This window comes from Pleurodeles waltl, chromosome 5 (assembly GCF_031143425.1).
Source record: "Pleurodeles waltl isolate 20211129_DDA chromosome 5, aPleWal1.hap1.20221129, whole genome shotgun sequence".
Lineage (NCBI taxonomy): Eukaryota > Metazoa > Chordata > Amphibia > Caudata > Salamandridae > Pleurodeles > Pleurodeles waltl.
The window spans coordinates 1,875,652,599-1,875,668,654 of record NC_090444.1 but is presented as its reverse complement, the minus strand read 5'-3'; positions in this window follow the sequence as shown (position 1 = coordinate 1,875,668,654).

Sequence of the window (16,056 nt, the reverse complement as noted above, 5' to 3'; positions counted from 1 at the left end):
ATCACTGCCTTGACACATCCCCGTTGGTCAAACGTCACTGCCTTCACATATCTCCTTTGGTCACACATCTCCTTTGGTCACACGTCACTGCCTTCACACATCCCCTTTGGTCACACCTCACTGCCTTCACATATCCCCTTTGGTCACACGTCACTGCCTTCACATATCTCCTTTGGTCACACATCCCCTTTGGCCACACAGCACTGCCTTCACATATTTCCTTTGGTCAAACATCACTGTCTTCACACATCTCCTTTGGTCAGACGTCACTGCCTTCACACATCCCCTTTGGTCACACATCCCCTGTGGTCACACGTCACAGCCTTCACACATCCCCTTTGGTCACACATCACTGCCTTGACACATCCCCGTTGGTCAAACGTCACTGCCTTCACACATCTCCTTTGGTCACACATCTCCTTTGGTCACACGTCACTCCCTTCACACATCTCCTTTGGTCACACGTCACTGCCTTCACACATCCCTTTTGGTCAGACTTCACTGCCTTGACATATCCCCTTTGGTCACACTTCACTGCCTTCACACATCTCCTTTTGTTCACACATCCCCTTTGGTCACACGTCACTGCCTTCACACATCTCCTTTGGTCACACATCTCCTTTGGTCACACATCACTGCCTTCACATATCTCGTATGGTCACACGTCACAGCCTTCACACATCTCCTTTGGTCATACATCCCCTTTGGTCACACGTCACTGCCTTCACACATCCCCTTTGGTCGCACTTCACTGCCTTCACACATCTCCTTTGGTCACACCTCACTGCCTTCACATATCCCCTTTGGTCACACGTCACTGCCTTCACACATCTCCTCACACGTCACTGCCTTCACACATCTCCTATGGTCACACGTCACTGCCTTCACACATCCCCTTTGGTCACACGTCACTGCCTTCAAACATCTCCTTTGCTCACACATCCCCTTTGGTCACACGTCACTGCTTTCAAATATCTCCTTTGGTCACACATCACTGCCTTCACACATCCTCTTTGGTCACACGTCACTGCCTTCACACATCTCCTTTGGTCACACGTCACTGCCTTCACACAACCCTTTGGTCACACATCCTTTTTGGTCACACGTCACTGCCTTCACACATCTCCTTTGGTCACACGTCACTGCCTTCACACATCCCCTTTGGTCATCCCCTTTGGTCACACATCACTGCCTTCACACATCTCCTTTGGTCACACGTCACTGCCTTCACACATCCCCTTTGGTCACACGTCACTGCCTTCACACATCTCCTTTTGTCACACGTCACTGCCTTCACACATCCCCTTTGGTCACGCGTCACTGCCTTCACACATCCCCTTTGGTCACATGTCACTGCCTTTACACATCCCCTTTGGTCACACGTCACTGCTTTCACACATCCCCTTTGGTCACAAGTCACTGCCTTCACATATCCCCTTTGGTCACACGTCACTGCCTTCACACATCTCCTCACACGTCACTGCCTTCACACATCTCCTATGGTCACACGTCACTGCCTTCACACATCCCCTTTGGTCACACGTCACTGCCTTCACACATCTCCTTTGCTCACACATCCCCTTTGGTCACACGTCACTGCTTTCAAATATCTCCTTTGGTCACACGCCACTGCCTTCACACATCCTCTTTGGTCACACGTCACTGCCTTCACACATCTCCTTTGGTCACACGTCACTGCCTTCACACAACCCTTTGGTCACATATCCTCTTTGGTCACACGTCACTGCCTTCACACATCTCATTTGGTCAAACGTCACTGCCTTCACACATCCCCTTTGGTCACACGTCACTCCCTTCACACATCTCCTTTGCTCACACATCCCCTTTGGTCACACGTCACTGCCTTCACACATCCCCTTTGGTCACACATCTCCTTTGGTAATGTGGCAGTAAAGGGTGTTACTTCCAGGGACGTGGCCCCGCTCTCTCCTGGGCACTTCCACAGTCCTCCACGCCAAGCAAGCCTGTGCCCACGGTTGGATTTACCAGTCTCAAAAACTGGGCACGACCTGGAATATCAGTGTTGTAATAGACATGTTCTGTTTTAGGGTCACAGTGGGCACCTCTTGTAGATGAACCCATGCCAGGGCTGGAAGTTTACTCCTGCAGGTTTACCTCCACTTCGAAGTACATATGCAGCATTTTAGGAATGCTCCGGAATGGCAGGAGTATGTATGGAAATGCGCGCAGTCATCGTTACTAGAAGTACTCACGGATGCAGCATGTGTGCGTGCAGATCCGTCACCAGTGCACGTGTCTGCAGGTGCAGACATGAGACACACGTGCTTTTGAGCAGCAACATAAGTGTCTTGGAGCCCCCCACATCCTACCTCTGGACATGCATGTGCTCTTTCCATGGACAGCAGCTGTTCTGCATGTGTGTCCGGGGTAGAGAGAATCGAACCAGGCTCGGTTCTTGTTTCCACTTGTTGCTGATTCCATTGTGCAGGTATGTGATAAACACTTAGAAGAGAGGGCACACTTCTGAGCAACCCATTGGCGTCGCCTTGGTCCCAAGTAAGTAAAAGTCGCTGGCTGCCCTGGAAGATTCTGAGTCTGGCGGGCGGCGGAGGCCGCCCGCCAGACTTCCCCCCTCCAAAATACCGCTCCGCGGTCGAAAGACCGCTGAGGGTATTTTGGGTTTTGCACTGAGCTGGCGGGTGACCGCCAAAAGGCCGCCTGCCAGCCCAGTGAAAAACACCCTTCCCACGAGGACGCCGGCTCAGAATTGAGCCGGCGGAGTGGGAAGGTGCGACGGATGCAGTGGCACCCGTCGTGAATTTCACTGTCTGCAATGCAGACAGTGAAATTCTTTGTGGGGCCCTCTTACGGGGGCCCCTGCAGTGCCCATGCCATTGGCTTGGGCACTGCAGGGGCCCCCAGGCGCCCCATGACAACCCATACCGCCATCCTGTTCCTGGCGGGCGAACCGCTAGGAACAGGACGGCGGTATGGGCTGTCAGAATCCCCATGGCAGCGCAGCGAGCTGCGCCGCCATGGAGGATTCAAATGGGCAGCGGAAAACCGGCGGGAGACCGCCGGTTTTCCCTTTCTGGCCGCGGCTGAACCGCCGCGGTCAGAATGCCCAGCGGGGCACCGCCAGCCTGTTGGCGGTGCCCCCGTCATTTTAGCCCTGGCGGTCTTGGACCGCCAGGGTTAGAATGACCCCCTTGGTGACCTCCACTGCCAAGCACATCACCCCTCATGGAGCCCTCCTCTCCCCAGCCCTGATATAATGAGGAGCGCCTTCTCCCTCACAGCTCTGACACCCTGATGAGTTACCCCACTTGTCTCTCCCTTCTTCTTTAGCACCCCCTCTTCGTCTTTCTTTTATGTCTATTCAGTCACACAGTACAAAGCCCCTTCTCCCGTTGCCCCTTCTGTGCGACGGACGAGGCAGGGCGCGCTTTATTTTACCTGTACTACACACAGCATTGGATTCATGTTTGTGACAGTAAAGAGATATTGGGGGTCATTCTAACCCTGGCGGTCCAAGACCGCCAGGGCTAAAATGACGGGGGCACCGCCAACAGGCTGGCGGTGCCCCGCTGGGCATTCTGACCGCGGCGGTTCAGCCACGGCCAGAAAGGGAAAACCGGCGGTCTCCCGACGGTTTTCCGCTGCCCAATTGAATCCTCCATGGTGGCGCAGCTCGTCTGCGCCGCCATGGGGATTCTGACAGCCCATACCGCCGTCCTGTTCCTGGCGGTTCCCCCGCCAGGAACAGGATGGCGGTATGGGTTGTGGTGGGGCCCCTGGGGGCCCCTGCAGTGCCCATGCCATGCCATGCCCGTAAGAGGGCCCCACAAAGAATTTCACTGTCTGCATTGCAGACAGTGAAATTTGCGACGGGTGCCACTGCACCCGTCGCACCTTCCCACTCCGCCGGCTCAATTCTGAGCCGGCGTCCTCGTGGGAAGGGTGTTTTGCACTGGGCTGGCGGGCGGCCTTTTGGCGGTCGCCCGCCAGCCCAATGCAAAACCCAAAATACCCTCAGCGGTCTTTCGACCGCGGAGCGGTATTTTGGAGGGGGGAAGTCTGGCGGGCGGCCTCCGCCGCCCGCCAGACTCAGAATCACCCCCATTGTGCTTTTCACACATGCCAACAGCTAAGAAGGCGAACGTGGGACATTTAAAAAAGAAAATCGGTGGAATGAATGTTTCCCCGTTGACTTCTATTGAAGCAGAAGCTGTTTCAGGTGGGAGACGCGAAACAAAGCCACCTGGGCCTCCAGTGACCAGGGCTCTCCTGTCTGGAGCAGCTCTACTGGGATGGATGTTTTCCCACCGCCTTGCTGGGCGGGGAGCTGATTCCTGCTCCGTTCGGGGTTGGGCTCCCCACTGAAGCGGGGTAACAAAACTTGAGAGGACCCCCTTGCAAAGTACATGAGGAGTCCTCCCCTCCCCTGCCCACCACCTGCTACTTTTGCGGAGGAGGACCTCCTACAGCTCAGGGGCTAATGTTACCCCACTGCCCCACCCATGATCTCCCCTTGGTCCCCCTAGGACATCAACCAGTCCATTGTGCAAACGGACAATCAGGTGGCGAGCTGCTACTTGAATCGTCCAGGAGGAGCGCGGGTCACATCCATGGACCTGCTGGCATCACAGACATTCGCTTGGGCAGAGTCACATCTCCTAGCATTGAAAGCAGTGTGCGTACAGGGAGCGCTGAATTATTGGGCAGACAGCCCCAGCCTCGACATCCCACCGTCAGTGACGTATCATCTGTCCACCCAACAATTCTATCAGACGTGCACTGGGGCCCAGATTCACCAAGGGCTTGTGTTGTCCTTGCAAGGGGACCCAAGGGCAGCACAAGCCCTTCAGTGAGCTTTGTTAAGCTACGCAGAGCCACCTTGCGGGGCTTTGCCTGGCATAGCAAATCTGGACAAACGCAAAGCAGCACAAGTTACTTCCTCGAGTTACACTGCCTTTGAAGGTGCTCCATGGTGGAGTATGGATGTTGCGACGCATCCACCTATGGTGTTAGCGCATTCTCAGATTTACTAGTACTAGTAAACGTGTGAATGACTCAGAATGCTTCGCCTTCCGGGGGAGGTGTAACCAGTGGAAATATGTGTATTTCCCCTCGTTTTTTCGTCTTTCTATTTATGCTGCATTCTGCGGGGCAGAAAGAGGAAAATGTCTCAGAGGATTTTCCCTTCCTGTCAGCCTGCAACACTTAGGTGGTCATTTTGACCTCGGCGGTCTTTTTCCAAGACCACTGAGGGACCGCCGTGCGGAAGACCGCCAGTGGTAGCGGTTTGCTGCTCGGCCTATTATGACCGTTGGCAGCTCTCCATCCTTTTTACGGACGGAGAGCCGCCAACAGCCATACTGGCGGGCGGCGGGGAAGTGGAGGTTGCTCACATCCTGTGATTCGGCGTGGCAGTGTTCTGTTGGCGGTGTGGTGTCGGCGGAGCAGCCCTCATGGCTCCCGTCCCCTTCCGGAGGATCATCGGACCAGGTAAGTTGATCGTCCGTGAGAGGAGGGGGGTGTGGGGGTGTTGTGTGCATGCGTGGGGGTGTGCGTGTGTGTATGTAGAGGGGGTGTGTGAGTGCGTGTATGCTTGCGGGGGTGTTGTGTGTATGGGAATGAGTGTGTGTATGTCTGTAGTTATGTCTGTATGGATGTGTGCGTGTATGTCTGTAGTTATGTCTGTATGGATGTGTGCGTGTATGTTTGAATGTGGATGTGCGTGTCTGACTGTGTGTGTCGATGTTTGCATGTATGTCGGTGTGTGTGCGTGTATGTGTGTTGGTGGTGCCTGCGTGTGTGTTGTGTGTGTATGAGTGTTGTTATGTTGGTGGTCTGGGTGGGGAGGGGGTCCTGCCACCTTTGGGGGGTGGCAGGGGTGGTGGGGGGGTAGGGAGGGAGTCGGGTTGGGGAGAGGGGGGTATTGGAGACCCCTATCAGTGCCAGGGAAGGAATTCCCTGGCACTGATAGTGCTTACCGCCATGGATTTCATGGCGGTTTCAAACCGCATGAAATCCATGGCGGTAAGCCGGGTCAAAATACCGGAGGCGGTATAGTGACGGCCGCCGGGCTAGAGACCCTGGTCTCCAGCCCGGCGGTCATTTCTGCCCTGGCGGGCGGAACGGAGAACCGGCGGATGACCATGGCGGTAACCGCCATGGTCATAATACAAAAAAAAAGACCGCCAGTCTTACCGCCGCTTCTCCGCCTTCCGCCAGGGTCATAATGACCCCCTTAGTGCTCCAGCACTGGAAAAGAGATGGAATATGCCATATCTTAATGGATGTGGCGCCCTCCTGCCCTCTCCATTTGACACAGTGCAGAAAGTTGTCTTGCGGCACTGCTTGAAGTGTTAGTAAACGCGCCCCAGGGCGGAACACAGCGGTTAGATTGGCTCTCCTCCCCAACCAATGTGATGTGTCCTCATTTTTACACCGAGATCCTGTGTCCAGAGGCATAGGCAGTGCATGCCATGTCGGCTCCTTGGCTTCGGAAATTGCTGTACGCGTTCCCCCCAATCCCAAGAGTTCAACAAAAAGTCGGGGGGACACGTCCTTCATTATCTTTACTCCTGAATTTGTCCAAAGGTCAATTCTAACACCTACCTTACAGCCCCTCTCCATTTCAGCCCTAGTGTTGTCCAATTATCACCATCTCAGATGGACGGCCTGGCTATTTGGCTATTAAACAATTAAATCTAAAGGGCTTCTGTTGATCGGAGCAGGTTGTATTTGAAATCCAGTCTTCAAGAAAGCGCTCAACCCTAAGGTCATATTAGTTAAGTTTCGAAGCACTCACGGACCCCTTGAAGGGGCTTTGTGGACCCCCAGGTGCCCCCGGACCACAGGTTGGGAACCGCTGGTGTATCAGATTGAAAAGATGCACAGTTTGTGATCCCTTACCTTACTGGGATCTGTTGGTAGTACTCAAGGTTCTACACAGTGGCCCTTCTCAACCTCTGGAGAATGCTGACTTGCCTTGGTTATCAGCTAAAACCCTAATGCTGGCAGCTATACCTTCAGCACAAAGGCTGGCGGTGTTGGGAGTATTAATGGCTATTTTTCCTTAACTTAAGTTCTTCCCTGATTGGGTTGTTTTGAAGTTGGATAGTAAGTTTGTTTATAAAGTTTTACCTCTTTTCATTTTTCTCAGGAGGAGGTCTTGCCAGTTTTACAAGATGAGGTTAACACAACCGTCCCATGTTCTTTGGATGTGAAAAGAGCCTTACATACATATTTGTAGCACACTAAACCTTTCAGGGTCTCCAATTCCCTCTTTATGTCACATGCATCAGTGGCAGAAGTTAGAGAGGTGTCTATGACAATGCCGAGTAGGTGGATTCGCCAAGAGGTTGGTCAGACATACAAATCTGAAGGTCCCTCCCTCCCTCTCAATGTCCAAGGTCGCTCACCCAGGGCAGTGTCAGCTTCTTGGCGCACGCAGGGCGAGCCTCATTGTACCTTCATTAGACATCATAGGCTTAATGTTTCCAATTCTCTTTTTGAGAATGTTGGTTCTTACTGTGATTTCTTCTGCAATTAAGTAAATCTTGGGTAAAAAATAAAGCTTCTGCACCTGTATTTGTCGGTGCAACTTCTTAACTTGGAAAGATCCTCATTATATCAGACCTGGACAAGGCGGAGTCAATGAGGAAGTAACGAGCCAGTTACTTCCCCGTAATCTCCATCACCCCAACTAGAAGTGATCCTGATCCAACACCACTTCCCGCCCTCTCTTGCTCCCTTTAGAGGGGGTAAGGGGAGAGACGCTTTTGGGGTGCGTGTCTGAATAGATATAGAAGATACATGCACAGTGTTAAGCAAAGGGAGAGAAAGGGGTGGTAACCACATTGGGGGCAGATTTATGAAACCCAGTGCAGTGCCACTTTTCTTGCTCCCCTTAGTGCCCCCCTAAGACCATCCTGATAGTGCCGTATTTGAAATACAGCGCACCATGGCGGTAGTCAAGGTGACTAGTCTCATCATTTTTTACGCTAGTCTGGCGCTTTGCAGGATTAGCGTAACAAATTCTTACGCTGATCCTGCAAAGCACCCAAAGGCCTATTGCAATCAATGGGAGCCTCTGTTTAACGCCTGCTCTTAACAGGTTAAAAAATGCTGATAAGTATGGCTCATAGATTCCTTTGTGCCATTTATTCAGCTTCCCTAGCACCAGAACGCCCCCTTGCATACATTATGCTTGGCGCAGACATAATGTGGCGCACGGGGTTACAAGGTGGTGTGACGTTTTTCCTCTTCCAATGCCACATTAGCGTAAAAGAAAATGAGGCTAATGTGGCGTTGGAAGGGCACAAGGGCTCCATACGTCTGGCCCGTAGTGTGCCGGGGCTGCCGGGGAGATGGAGCTCCTCAGCATAGCAGGACTGGGACGAGGAGACTTGCAGTCGGAGGAATGAAGATTACCAATACATAATTGGTTCGTTTTTTCACCAGTTCTTGTTTCTACTTGGAGTTGATTCCATTTTGCAGGACCAGCATCTCATGCCCTGAACACCCACATTTCCCCTGGTGGTTTAGAATTGGCTAATGCAGCAACGCAGCTGCTCCACGCAGACAGAATATCTGCATTTTGGAAACGCAATATACAAACTCAAAATTCATTATTCAGCAATCTCTACTTTTGCGCGTTTCCCATGTTTTTCGTGATTCATTCTGTAGTTTTACTAAATGGACACGTTATTTTTGAGGTCTGGTGTTAGTCAAGACCTTTCGATTTTACTACAATTATATGTATAATATACTTCCTTAAAGGGGCTTTCCATCAGCTGTCTTCATCCATTGGTCTGCTGTCTCTCATTCACACTTTGCTTCCGCCCACGACAGGATGCAGCACAGAGCAGTGGGTCCCCCTGCTTCAGTCTCCGGTTAGCTTCACTTTGAGTGACTGCATTGTGCTCTCTCCCAAGGAGCAGTTCCCTCCAGTGCCAGGGTTTGTGTTTTTAATGTCTTATTAACCACTGTTGCCTTTCTGTTTACAGCCTCATGTGACCGCAGGACGCTTTCGATGTGAGCACTGAGCACATTCCAGTGTTATCAGTTCCTATCTCCTGCTGATGGTGTGGTACATTCCTTTTGGAGGGGTGTTTCTTTGTTTGTCTATCTGCTGCTCTTGCACAGCACACCAGCTTGTGTTCACTTAAAACTGAACTTTATGAAGTTATCCTCTTCTTATGCAGTAATGACGTACATGTATAACTCACTCTTCTATGTCATGCTGGTATGTTGTTTTTAGGGCTACAATGTAGGAGGCTGGCCTGGCTTATAGTGGGTACCTTGTGGTACTTACACCTTGTGCCAGGTCCAGTTATCCCTTATTAGTAGAATAGATGTGTTTCTAGCAGCTTAGGCTGATAGAAGGTAGCTATGGCAAAGCAGCTTAGGCTGGACTAGGAGACATGCAAAGCTCCTACTATACCACTGGTGTCATATGTGCAATATCATAAGAAAACACAATACACAGATATACTAAAAATAAAGGTACTTTATTGTAGTGACAATATGCCAAAAGTATCTCAGAGGATACCCTCACTTAGGAGGTAAGTAATATACACAAATTATATGTACACAAACCCAAAACAGGTAAGTAACAGTAAGAAAAGTAGTGCAAACAGTGTAGAATTACAATAGGATGCAATATGTGAACATAGGTCTAGGGGCAACACAAACCCCATACTCCAAAAGTGGAATGCGAATCACAAATGGGCCCCATACCTATGGGAGCTTGTAGAGGGTCGCTGGGACTGTAAGAAAACAGTCAGGGTGTCCAAGATACCCCACCCCAAGACCCTTGAAAGTAGGAACAAAAGTTATCCTACTAAGTCGTGATAGGGGGGTTCTGCAGGAAGAACAAACACCAGCAATGCAACAACAGTGGATTTCCGGACCTGAGTACCTGTAAGACAAGGGGACTGAGTCCAATAGTCGCGACAGTGTCGAGAGTGTGCAGGAGCCCAGGAAATGCCAGCTGGGGGTGCAAGGAAGCTGCCACCTGTTGGAAGAAGCTTGGAGTGCTGCAAGAAAGAAGAGGACTAGGAATTTCCCCTTTGAAGGATTGATGTCCCATGTCGCGATGAAGCTTGCAGAGGTGTTCCCACGCAGAAAGACCACAAACAAGCCTTGCTAGCTGCAAGGGTTGCAGTAGAGGTTTTTGGGTGCTGCTGAGGACCAGGAAGGACCAGGATGTCGCCTTTTGGAGGAGGAGACAGAGGGGGCGCTCAGCAACTCAGAGAGCCCTCACAGAAGTAGGCAGCACCCGCAGAAGTACCCCAACAGGCACTTAGAAGAAGAGTGAATGGAGTCCACACGAAGTTACAAACGGGAGTTCCACGACGCCTGAGGACAACTCAGAAGGTTGTGCACTGCAGGACGGAGTGCTGGGGACCCAGGCTAGACTGTGCACAAAGGAATCCTTGGAGAAGTGCACAGAAGCCGGAGCAGCTGCAAATCACGCAGTATACAGGTTTGCTGTCTGGTGTGGCGAGGCAAGAACTTACCTCCACCAAATTTGGACAGAAGGGCCACTGGACTGTGGGAGACACTTGGACCCAGCTCGTGTGTTCCAGGGACCACGCTCGTCAGGATGAGAGACAGTGGCGGCCGGCAGCTTTAGGAGGGAGGGGGCGGGAGGGACACACACACACACACACACACACACACACTCATTCTTTCACACACAGACACGCACGCAATAAATCAATCAATCAATCAAGGTATTTATAGAGCGCGCTACTCAGCCGTGAGGGTCTCAAGGCGCTGGGGGGGGGAGGTCACTGCTGCTCGAAGAGCCAGGTTTTGAGGCGCTTCCTGAAGGTGAGGTTTGGGTAGTCCTGAGGTGGGTAGGGAGGGAATTCCACGTCTTGGCTGCCAGGTAGGAGAAGGATTTCCCTCCAGCGTTGGTTCGGCGGATGCGAGGGACGGCGGCGAGGGCGAGGCTGGTAGAGGGAAGTTGACGGGTGGGCGTGTAGAAGGCGAGGCGGCTGTTGAGGTATTCGGGGCCTTTGTTGTGGAGGGCTTTGTGTGCGTGGGTGAGGAGCCTGAAGGTGATCCTTTTGTAGACGGGTAACCAGTGCAGGTGTTTCAGGTGTGCGGAGATGTGGCTGTGGGGGGGTGCGTCGAGGATGAGGCGTGCAGAAGCGTTCTGTATGCGCTGAAGACGTTTCTGAAGTTTTGCGGTGGTTCCTGTGTATAGGGTGTTTCCGTAGTCCAGGCAGCTTGTGACGAGGGCGTGGGTCACAGTTTTTTTGGTGTCGGCGGGGATCCAGCAGAAGATCTTTCGGAGCATGCGAAGTGTGTGGAAGCAAGAGGACGAGACGGTGTTGACTTGCTTGGTCATGCTGAGAAGGGGGTCCAGGATGAATCCGAGGTTGCGCGTGTGGTCTGAAGGGGTCGGTGCGGTGCCCAGGGCCGTGGGCCACCAAGAGTCGTCCCAGGCGGACGGGGAGTTTCCGAGGATGAGGACTTCCGTCTTGTCTGAGTTAAGTTTCAGGCGGCTGAGCTTTATCCATTCAGCGACGTCTCACATTCCATCCTGCAGGTTGGCTTAGGCGGTGGCTGGGTCTTTGGTGAGGGAGAGTATCAGTTGGGTGTCGTCGGCGTAGGAGATGATGTTGATGTTGTGTTTGCGAGCGATGTCGGCGAGGGGGCTCATGTTGACATTGAAGAGCGTAGGGCTGAGCGAGGAGCCTTGTGGGACGCCGCAGATGATCTCGGTGGGTTCCGAGCGGAAGGGCGGGAGGTAGACTCTTTGGGATCGGTCCGAGACGAAGGAGATGATCCAGTCCAGGGCCTGTCCTTGTATACCGGTGGAGCAGAGGCAGGTTATTAGGGTGCGGTGGCAGACAGTGTTGAAGGCAGCCGAGAGATCAAGGAGTATGAGGGCGGTTGTTTCTCCGTTGTCCAGCAGGGTTCGGATGTCGTCGGTGACTGCGATGAGGGCGATTTCCGTGCTGTGGTTGGCTCGAACATCCATTAACAACACTCATACCATTCAAACATGCACGCACGCACCAAACATTCATTTTAAAACATCACACACACTCATTCTTTCACACATGCACGCACGCACCTCCATTAACAACATTCATACTATTCAAACCTGCACGCACGCACCAAACATTCAATTTGAAACATCACACACATACACACACACACACACACTTACCTTCGGCATCCAGGTCCCAGGAGGGTTGGGACTGCTGCCTTCCCTCATTGGCTGACCTAAGGTCAGCCAATGAGGGAAGGCAGCAGTCCCAGCCTCGTCACAGAGTGGGATAGGGTCAGTGACACTGCTGGCCCCACCCCACTCTGTGACTAAGGGGGTGATTCTGACCCCGGCGGTCACGGACCGCCGGGGCCAGGGTCGGCGGGAGCACCGCCAACAGGCTGGCGGTGCCCCGCAGGGCATTCTGACCGCGGCGGTTTGGCCACGGTCAGAAAGGGAAAACCGGCAGTCTCCCGCCGGTTTTCCGCTGCCCTATTGAATCCTCCATGGCGGCGCAGCTTGCTGCGCCGCCATGGGGATTCTGACACCCCATACCGCCATCCTGTTCCTGGCGGTTCTCCCGCCAGGAACAGGATGGCGGTATGGGGTGTCGCGGGGCCCCTGGGGGCCCCTGCAGTGCCCATGCCAATGGCATGGGCACTGCAGGGGCCCCCGTAAGAGGGCCCCAAAAAGAATTTCAGTGTCTGCTTTGCAGACACTGAAATTCGCGACGGATGCAACTGCACCCGTCGCACCTTCCCACTCCGCCGGCTCAATTCTGAGCCGGCGTCCTCGTGGGAAGGGTTTTTTGCACTGGGCTGGCGGGCGGCCTTTTGGCGGTCGCCCGCCAGCCCAGTGCAAAAGCCAAAATACCCTCAGCGGTCTTTCGACCACGGAGCGGTATTTTGGAGGGGGGAAGTCTGGCGGGCGGCCTCCGCCGCCCGCCAGACTCAGAATGACCCCCTAAGTGTCACTGATTGACACTCGCCCTGGGCACTTTAGGGCTTAAACTGAAGCGCCCAGGGAGAGTGTCAATTGGTGACGCTTTCCTTGTCACCCAGGGGAGGGCCTCAAGGCACCTTTGCTGGGCTGAGGAGGTCACGCCCATAGGAGCTGTGATCTCCTCAGCCCAGCAAGGTTCAGCTCAGGCAGCCAGGAGTCTGCGCAAATCGCGCATGTCTGCTCCTGGCTGCCTGACCTGAACATGAAGAGTGTCTGTCAGGCTGACCTTTGTTCAGCCTGACAGACACTCTTCATGGGGGGCAAAAGGTGGGGGTGCGTGGCCCCTCGCCCTAAAGGATGGGCCGCCACTGGTGGATAATAGCTAAAAAGAAAATCCTGTTTAAAAATGACTGGAATTCCCCCTCCCTCACCCGTCGCTCTATCAAGCCTTGAAATAACATACCCTTTAGGTAGAGCTAGGGCAATATCCGGACCTGAACCCTCATGGAGCCAAGTCTCTGTAAGAAAGAGGGCGGCCGGTGACAAATCGCTTAATAAAAGATTTATGTCTAACTTGTGTGCAGATAGGGAGCGACAATTTATCAGTTGAAGAACTAAACGGTTCCGTGTGTCTTAACCTCCCTGGTCTTGAAAGACCCATTTACAAGAGGGACAGGACCAAACACTATTCACTAGATTAGGGCATACCCGACAGCTGTCCCACGGGCCTTTCCTCAGGTCCCTCAGTTCCACTGAGGTATATGAACCTACCATTATCCTTAAAATATTAAGGGGACTGGCCCCTGGGCCCGTCCAAGCGCAGACGGGCTCAGACGGGCTTGCCTTTGGCGCGCCTTCGGCTTAAAAGCTTAAAAAATACAATCACATGCAGCCCTCTTACATAGGCTGACAATCTCCCCCTCCTGACGAAACTTTAAAATCACACCAATGATTTAAAATGAGTCCAGTAACAGCCCTCTTTCTTTGACTAACAATCTCCCCCCTCCGTAACCTCAATAATACACACAGTATTGCCTACTAGCTTGTTTTGGCAGTCCGCTGCGCACCCGCCGGGTCTGAGCTATAAACGTCTGGGTTCCGATCAACTAGACCATCAATAACCCAAAATGGCGGCCACCAATGGGCCACCGGTGAGTGGGAAAAATGGCAGACCCGCTCACCTGTGAAAAAAAGTATAAATCCATAGAATTCGAATAAAAATTGGCTGTCCCAAAAGAAACACAGGAGCCAGACAATAAAAAGTTTAAAATCACTCCAAAAACTTAAAAAATACAATCACATGCAGCCCTCTTACATAGGCTGACAATCTCCCCCTCCTGACGAAACTTTAAAATCACACCACTGATTTAAAATGAGTCCAGTAACAGCCCTCTACCTTTGACTAACAATCTCCCCCCTCCGTAACCTCAATATTACACACAGTATTGCCTACTAGCTTGTTTTGGCAGTGATTACTGAGTGATGTTGAACAACTGGCAGTCCTGTAATAAAGTCTATTGATATGTGTTCCCAAGGTCGGAGTGGAGTTGGGAGAGAATGTAACAATCCTTTTGGTTTTGAATGACTTTTCTTGGTACGGGCACAAACTTCACAGTTAGTTACCATTTGCTTGACATCTTTTGTCAAAGTAGGTCACCAAAAATATCGTTGGATTAGTTCAAGTGTCTTAGGAATAACTGGATGACTTGCAGTAGGTATAACGTGCAACCAATGAAACACTAATTTGCACCAATTGGCAGTAGGAACAAATAAACATGCATCATGAAAAGGTAGGCCTTGTTTGATTGATCTTTTGGGGTCTGCTTGAGCCCATTTCTGCAATTTTCTGATGGTGAAAGAATAACAAATATTTTCAAAAAAATCTTCAGTTTTAAGGATGCAAAGAATTTTGTCTGGAGCAATGGTAGCTCGTGGGGGCTGGATTGTGGGGTAACATGGTAGAGTTTTTTGTCTGGACAAGGCATCCGCTATGTGATTATCTTTGCCGGGGCGAAAGGTTACCACAAAATCAAACTCGGCAAAAAACAGCATCCATCGTAATTGTCGAGGAGTCAAAAGTCTAGCTGAACTCATGAACTGGAGATTACGATGATCTGTGTATAATGTAATAGTGTATCTGGCACCTAGCAAATAGTGTCTCCACTCTTTAAAGGCATCACAGATTGCTAGAAGTTCTTTCTCAGCAATGACATAATTTTTTTCCGCTTCGTTTAGTTTTCGGGACATGTAAACTACAGGGTGTAGCTGACCGGTATCTTTATTGCGTTGTGATAACACTGCACCAATTGCCACATCTGAAGCATCTACTTCTACTATGAATGGACGTTCAGTATCTGGGTGAGTCAAGACTGGGGCAGTGGAGAAGGCTTCCTTGAAGATTAAAAAAGCCTTGTCAGCTTCTGGAGACCATACAAATGGTTCTTTCTTTCGTAGTAACTTGGTGAATGGTGCCACTGTCTGTGAAAAGTGGTCTATGAACCAACAATAGAAATTTGCAAAACCAAGGAAGCACTGAATATCTCGAACAGTTTTTGGGATTGGCAAGTCGGATACTGCTTGCACTTTTCTTTCTTTCTGCCATGACCATGCCTTGAGTAGTAAGGATGACCCCTAAAAATTCAACGGTGGTAACATGAAATTCACATTTGCTCAATTTGCAATATAAATGATGTTTCCGAAGGGCTGTGAGAATCTTTTGAACATGTTGTACATGTTCAACTTCATTATCAGAATAGATTAGAATATCATCAATATAAACTATTGCAAATAGATCTAGATATTCTCTAAGGACATCATTCAGAAAGATTTGGAATGCCGCTGGAGCATTACAAAGTCCAAAGGGCATGACTGTGTATTCAAATAGACCATATCTAGTTTTAAAGGTGGTTTTCCACTCGTCGCCTTCTCTCATTCTGACTAGGTGGTAAGGTCCTCTTAGGTCTAACTTGGTGTAAATTTTGGCTTTTTTGACTTGATCCAACAGGACAGGGATCAAGGGTAATGGGTATTTATTCTTTATTGTGATCTTGTTTAACCCTCTATAATCTATACAAGCTCTAAGATCCTCATTAGCCTTGTGAACAAAAAAAAGA